The sequence below is a fragment of the Octodon degus genome, unplaced genomic scaffold (genome assembly GCF_000260255.1).
Source record: "Octodon degus isolate 3935 unplaced genomic scaffold, OctDeg1.0 scaffold00389, whole genome shotgun sequence".
In the NCBI taxonomy this organism is placed as follows: domain Eukaryota; kingdom Metazoa; phylum Chordata; class Mammalia; order Rodentia; family Octodontidae; genus Octodon; species Octodon degus.
This window is the reverse complement of record NW_004524965.1, coordinates 68,746-76,296: the sequence shown is the minus strand read 5'-3', so window position 1 is coordinate 76,296 and position 7,551 is coordinate 68,746.

Genomic DNA, 7,551 nt, shown 5'->3' with positions numbered 1-7,551 from the left:
TTCTATTCTGTGAGAGAATAGATTCTCAAAGTAGGTATTGATAATCTTTTGAATTTCCACTGGGTTTTTGGTAATTATACCCTTTTCATTCCTTGTTGCTTGTATTTGAATTTTTTCTTTCCTCTTTTTGATGAGGTTAGCTAGGGTTTTATCCATTTTATTAAATGTTTCAAAGAACCAGCTTTTTGTTTTTTTAATTCTTTGAATTGTTTTTGTCATCTCAATTGAATTAATTTCTGCTCTAATCTTATGATTTCTTCCCATCTTTGTGCTCTGGGTTTAGTTTGCTCTTCCTTTTGTACCTATTGAAGGTGCAGCTTTAGAGTGTTTATTTCTTCCCATTTTGTTTTCGTAATGTATGAGTTCATAGCTGTGAATTTTCTAGTAAGAACTGCTTTCATCATATCACATAAATTTTGATAATATTGCTTGAATTATCATTGTATTGTAGATATTGTTGAATTTCTTGTTTAATTTCATCTGTGTCCCATTGTTTGCTGAGTAGCCTGTCATTTATTTTCCATGTATTTAGAGTTTTTTTTCTTGTTTCATTTGTCATATATTTCAAGTTTCATTGCACTATGGTCTGATGAAGTGCATGGGATAATTTCTGTTATTTACATATACTTAAGCATGACATATGGACCAGTATGTAGCTGTTTTTAGAAAACGACTTATGTGCAGCTAAGAAAAATGTGTATTCAGCTGTGTTTGAGTGGAACACTCTGTATACATCCACGAAATCCATTTCTTTCAAGCTCTGGTTCAGTTCTGTTATTTCCTTGCTAAGATTTTGTCTCATTGACCTAACTTTTTGGAAAAGGGGTAGTGAAGGTCTCCTGTTAAGATTGTGGAATTGGATATTAGATATTTCATGTCCATTAACATTTGCTTTATACAGTTTTCTGCTCCCGGGTTTTGGCCATACATATTTATGAGTGTTTCATCTTCGTCTTGAATTTTCCCCTATCCAGTATACGGTGGGCTTCTTTGTTACACTTGATCATTGTTGGTCTGAAATTGACACTGTGTCATAATAGGATTGCTACCCCTGCTTTTTTCTGAGCTGCTAGGGCATGTAATATTGCATTCCATCCTTTGGCTTTCAGGCTATGAATGTTTTATGAGTTAAATGTGTTTCTTACATACAGAATATTGTTGGATTTTGTTTCCTAATCCACTGTGCCAGTCTATTTCTCTTAATTGGTGAATTGAGTCCATTTACATTGATGATTAGAATTGAGATATATTGACTTATGATTGACATGTTATTTAAATGTTGTCGTTTACTCCTTTTCTCCTGTGTTTAATTCCTTGCCCTATTTAGTTGGTTGCTTCTGATCTCAATCGTAGAGTTTTGATCATTTTGGTCCCTCTCTAGAATATCTTTCATTAACCTCTGTAGGGTTGGCTTTGTCATCATGAAATTCTTTTGTTCTTTGTCACAGAAGTATTTTGCTTCACCATCAAACTTGAAAGATTGTTTTGCACGATATTGTAGTCTCGGCTGGAATTTGTTTTCATAGAGTAATTGAAGTACTCTGCTCCATGCTCTCCTTGCCTTCGTGGTTTGTGAAAAGAAGTCATCCATAATTCTGATGGGTTTTCCTTTGAATGTCATCTGCCTCTTTTCTCTAGTGGCTTTCAGTATATTATTCTTGCACTGAATTTCTGGGCTCTTGACTAGTATATGTCTAGGTTTTTTTTTTTTTTTTTTTTCATTGGGTTGAGGTTCCTTGGCCTTCTGTATACTTCAGTTACCTGAATGTCAGATTATTTCCTCATATTTGGGAAGATTTCTGCTATTACTTCTGCCCATATTTTATAATGTCTTTTTTTTGAATCCTTCTTTCTCCTTAATGCTTATTAGTCTCACATTGCTCGTCTTTGCATCATCTTGCAGATGATGGATTATTTTTTCCTGCATCCTCTTTGTTTTTAAGAGATCCTTTCTTACCTTTTCACTAGCTGCACCAGCATCTTCAAGATCTGAAACTCTGTCTTCACTTTCACTAAAACGGTTTTCCAAGCTTGTGATTGAGATGTTAATTTCCTCTATATCTTTTTGACTCTGCTTCATGCAATCTATTTCGTTCCTGTATTGCTCATTCAAGGAATGTGTCATTTTTCTAATGTCCCCTATTTTTTTTTTATCAATGTCTTCTTTAGCAGCAGTTATTATTTCTTTCACTGCAGTATGTTGTTCAGGTTGAGATTCCTCCCTATGTTTCTGTAGTTGATTCTTTACTTCAGATGCTATGATTTCTGAGAATTCTTTTCTTACTTTAGAACATTCCGTTCTATGTTCCTCTATAACTTTCTGCTGTTGCTTAATTACTATCAACGCTGTTAATTCACATCATTTAGCTGAGCTAGTGTCCTCTGCAGTTGTTCTGCGTGGGCATTGGGTTTCCTCCATATGTTTCTGCATTTGATTCTTTAGTGCAGATGCTATTATTTCAGGGATTTCTTTTTTCATTTCCAATCTGAGTTCCTCTATACCTTTCTGCAGCTGTTTCTTTATTTTAGAAGCTGTTGATTCATTGCTTTCAGCTTTGTGATTCCCAATTTGTTCTGTGTTAGTGTCCTCTGCACTTGTTACGGGTGGGCTTTGGTTCTGAGATTGCATTTTGCTCCTTCATGTCATTTCGTGTAGCACTGTCTTTTGACCTTTGTTGTAGATCTTTGGTGCAGTTATAACCTTAGCACTTAGTGAAGTTCAGGTGCAGACTTTCAAAGTTTAGATTTTTCCAGTTGTGCCTTTCTTGGGTCTCCTGCTGTGCTCTGCCCCTTCCTGCTTTTGCCCGTAGGAGTGAATCTGTTTTGCAGCTCTGGCAAGATGTTCTGCTCCTGGACTTACTTGGTGGTTCTGTACCCTACACTCTCTGCAGGGATTGCAGCAGTAGGGTTTCACCTCAGGCCTGTATGCCAGGCCTGAGCTGTGTCTGGAGGGCACAAGTTGGAGTAGCAGGGAGAAGCAGCTCTCCCACACACTCACTGGACCTGAGCTAGGCCTGGATCTGGCCGTTCTTTTAACTTGACAGAAATTCCTACTCGGTTGACGTGGTGCGGGGTGCTGCTTAGTGGTGGGTGGTGTCACAATGGGGTATAAGATATTGTCATCCAGGCCACACCTGGACTGGGACTTGTAGGTTCTGCTGGCGCTGGGTAGCTGGAAGCTCTACTGCACACTCACCTTGCCTGGTCTACGACTGAATCTTGGACTTTCTGGAACGCGACAGAAATTCCTACATTTTGGGCTGGGTGGGCTGGTGCTGTGGAGTGTGGAGGGCATCCCAGGGGGGTATCAGTGGGTCTCAGCCATGCTTTCCCTGGGCTGGGAGCGCAGGTCCCCCTGGCGCAGGGTAACTGTAAGCTCTTCCACACACTTCCCAGGCCTGGGCTAGGACTGGATCTGGTGGTTCTGAGAATGCGGTAGAAATTCCTACTCTGCAGGAGTGTTGGTGGACGTGCTGTGGTGTGGTGGGAGGCATCGCAAGTGGAAGAGGGTCTCACCCATTCTGCATGGGCTGGAACCGGCAGTTCCCGTTGGCGCAGGGTACCTGGAAGCTCTCCCACACACTCACTGAGTCTGATTTATTTCAATTATGATTGTAGTCTTGAGTTGTATCCTATAAATGTTTCCAGTTCATCTTACTTTATGTATGAGTAGTACTCCATTCTGTAAAAAATCATCTTTTTTATTCATCCCTTGGTTGGTGAGAATTTGAGTTGTTTTAAAATTTAGTTAAATGCATATTTCCAAAAGTAGACTTATTATCATTATCTAATATATTGGAAAATCCATTTAACCTTAGTAATATTAGGATTCTAATGAATAATTGTCTGTAAGAGCTGAATTTAATACATTTGATTATTGTTCTACAAATTAGATATCTATTATTCTGCAAATAAAATCGTGTTTCTCCTATCCAAATAGTTGGTTGCTAGTTGTGGATGAGCAGTTACAACAATTATATCAATGATTCATTTGGACATAGAAATCAAAAATCTGAATTGGCTATTCATTGTCAAGAAGACTTCTGTTAAGGACTTGTTCAGATCTTAAACATTGAATCCACAGCATTACTTTGGCATCTTGATTTGGGTGAACACTTAATGAAAAAAATAACTCTGGTGTGGAAATGCTCTATGAAGGAACAAAAAAAAATCTAACTGTAAATGTGTTACTCCATAAACGCTGTCAAAAATATAAAACTGTACAAAACTTTTATGTTACTAGAAGTCCAGTGAGCTATACATTGTGCCACCGAACAACATTCTGCACAATTTTAATAGAATAATTTTTTTTATATTTGTGCTATTTTAAAATTAAATATAATGGAGTACTCTGAATAGAACTTTTCAAAAACATGGTGTATGATTTTCAATTGTGAATAAGTGTGCATTTAGGTACTCTTAATTAAATAGATCCCAATTAATTATAATGACAAATTAAACGTATGCCAAAAATTAATAAAAAGTTCAATGAAAATGAAGAAAACTAAAACTGGGGAATTTACTTAAGAAAACAAAACTAATTTTTACAGAGGATCTGAAAATATCATATCATAGGGATATATGTGTGCCTATGTTTGCAGCAGCACAATTTTTAATAGCCAAGTCTTGGAAACGAACAAGATGCCCATCACCTGAGGAATGGTTGAAAAAGATGTGGTATTTTTACACAATGGAGTATTATTCAGCTATTAAGAATGATAAACTGCAAGCCTTTATATTGAAGTGGATGCCACTTGAACATATACTCATAAGTGAAATAAACCAGACACACATGTGTAAATATCATATAGATTCCCTAGTATAAGAACTCAAAAGAAGAACTACAAATAGAAAGTTATAATACATGTAAAACGAAAGCAAGATCTCGAGGACTTACTAAACAAGAGAGGGTATGGAGAAGAGCTAGAAAACATGACAGTGTCAAGCCATGCAGTAATATGAAGAAGACGGGCAAGGCAATGATCCTGAGAATCTTCAGAAGATTTTTGAATCTAGCAGTTAATTGGAAAGATTATCACCCTGACTCACTATGTATACTGATGCCTGTGAACTAAGCAAGTGCACTGCAGATGGTAATCTGTAACAGTCTTTTCATGCTTGGAGTGTCTATCATTCTGGTCTTCTGAATAAGGGCTGCTTCTCATGACATGCTAGTTGCTGCTGTGCTGTCTCTTGGACATATGATTGTTCAAAAAGAATGGGGTGGTGAATAAAGGCAAGAGATAGGCAAAGGAGTATTGTGGAACTGTCCTGCTTCAAGGTTGTATATGGCTAGATTTTTGGACTTAGGTGTAAACATAAGAAGTATATAATTCTTTATGCCTATTTTAAAAAATATATTCTAATTTTTAAATGTTTGTGCATCATATTCTATAGAGGCTTATATTTCTACATATCAATAGTTGATGAAAAATACCTGTTCCATGTTATGCCTAAGATGTTTGATTTTCAGACAGACAGTGAGGTTTAGCTTAACAGCCTAGGTTGTATGGTAATAACAATAAGCTTGTCTTCTGGATGGTTAACAACTGAAGTTTGCAGACCAAAATTAGCAAAAAAGGAGGGCTGCAAAGAAAGCCAACATTTTGGTCCTACACTTCCAAGGTCACTTAAGACTCAGGACATATTAGAACTTGTACTGTGATGTCATGTAACTCATTAGTGTCCAAATTTTCTGATCAAGGAGATTATGGGGCCAAAGAGGAAAGTGATTGATGATGTAGAGTGTGCCTAAGGAGAGTAACATGGAGAGAAAACATTCTTTCAGGCTTTCCCAGAGAGCACATTGGCCAAGCAATGGCCGTGATTCATCCACATGGCTGACCCTGAAAAAGGTTCTACAATCTGAGGTAGAGGGTCTCAGGATAAATCCAGAGGGGATTTTACTGACCTTATCAGACCCAAAAGCTACAACTCTTGTTGCATAGGTCCTGCTTTACCGTGGTCTTAACCATCCAGTAGAAATGTATAAAAACACAATATAAGAAGTAAAGCCATGGTGTTATGTTGATCTGTAGGGCACTCAGAACAACAATTTCTCACATTGCCAGTGAAGCGGAAGACCCAAAACTATTTTGGGCTACTGAATTCTTTTAGAATATTTTACTGAGTTTACACACCTGTAATATTTAAATGATGGAACTTACCTAAAAAAGGGGATACAGATTAATGTCCATTTTGTATCTGTGTATTCAAACTGGTTAGGATAGATATATAGTTACCTTCTCTTAATGAATAGAGTGATTTGTTCTAATGGTGTTTCTAAATAAGATATCTAATCCGCATCTTGTACAGCAATTAAGCTCTAGGAAGAATGTATGCAATGTGTTAACTATTCAAACTGTCTTGCCAGTTTTGTTGGAAACTGTCTCATTGCTATTTGTTTCTCAAGAAAATAAAGGAAAAAATAATTAAACATTAAATTTATTTAAAAAATATATAATAGAAGTAAAAGGAAAGCAAGATATCGAAGACTTACTAATCAAGAGAGGGAAAGGAGTTCTGCCAAGTTCTGGGAGCCCCCAGACCCAGTCCTAGCCCAGGTCCAGTGAGTGTGTGGAGAGCTTCCTGCTACCCTGCCCAGGGCGGGACCAGTCTCAGCCCAGGCACAGTGTGGGCCGGACCCTCTCCCAATGCCTTGGGTCACCCCCTACCACTCCGCAGTGCTTCCCCCACCACGCCCGCTGAGTAGGAATTTCTGCCGAGTTCTGGGAGCAACCAGACCCAGTCCTAGCCGAGGTCCGGTGAGTGTGCGGAGAGCTTCCTGCTACCCTGGGCAGGCGGAACCAAACCCAGCCCAGGCGCAGCATGGCCCGGACCCTCTCCCAGCCACTTGGGCCACCCCCCACCACTCCCCAGTGCCTCCCCGACCCCGCCCACTCAGTAGGATTTTCTGCCAAATTCCGGGAGCCCCCAGACGCAGTCCTAGCCCAGGTCGGGTGAGTGTGCGTAGAGCTTCCTGCTACCCTGCGCCTGCGGGATCAGTCCCAGCCCAGGTACACTGTGGGCCAGATCCTCTCCCAGCCCCTTGGGCCGCACCTCGCCACTCCTCAGTGCCTCCCCCACCCCTGCCGCCTAGTACGATTTTCTGCCATGTGCCGGGAGCCCCCAGACCCAGTCCTAGCCCAGGTCCCATGAGTGTGCAGAGAGCTTCCTGCTACCCTGCGCTGGTGGGACCAGTCCCAGCCCAGGTGCAGTGTGGACCAGATCCTCACCCAGCCCCTTGGGCCAGCTCCCACCACACAGCAGTGCCTCCCCCACCCTGCCCGACAAGTAGGAATTTTTGCCCCGTCCCGGAGGCCCCAGACCCAGTCCTAGCCGAGGTCCCGTGAGTGTGTGCAGAGAGCTTCCTTTTCCCACTACTTCACCTTGCCCCCTCCAGGCACAGCTCAGGCCTGGCATACACGCCTGAGGTACAATACTGCAGCTGCAATCCCTGCAGAGAGTGTAGAGGACAGATCCAACCTGCTAGTCCAGGAGCAGAACATCTTGCCACAGGGGCACAACAGGTTCACACTTAAGGGCAGCAGC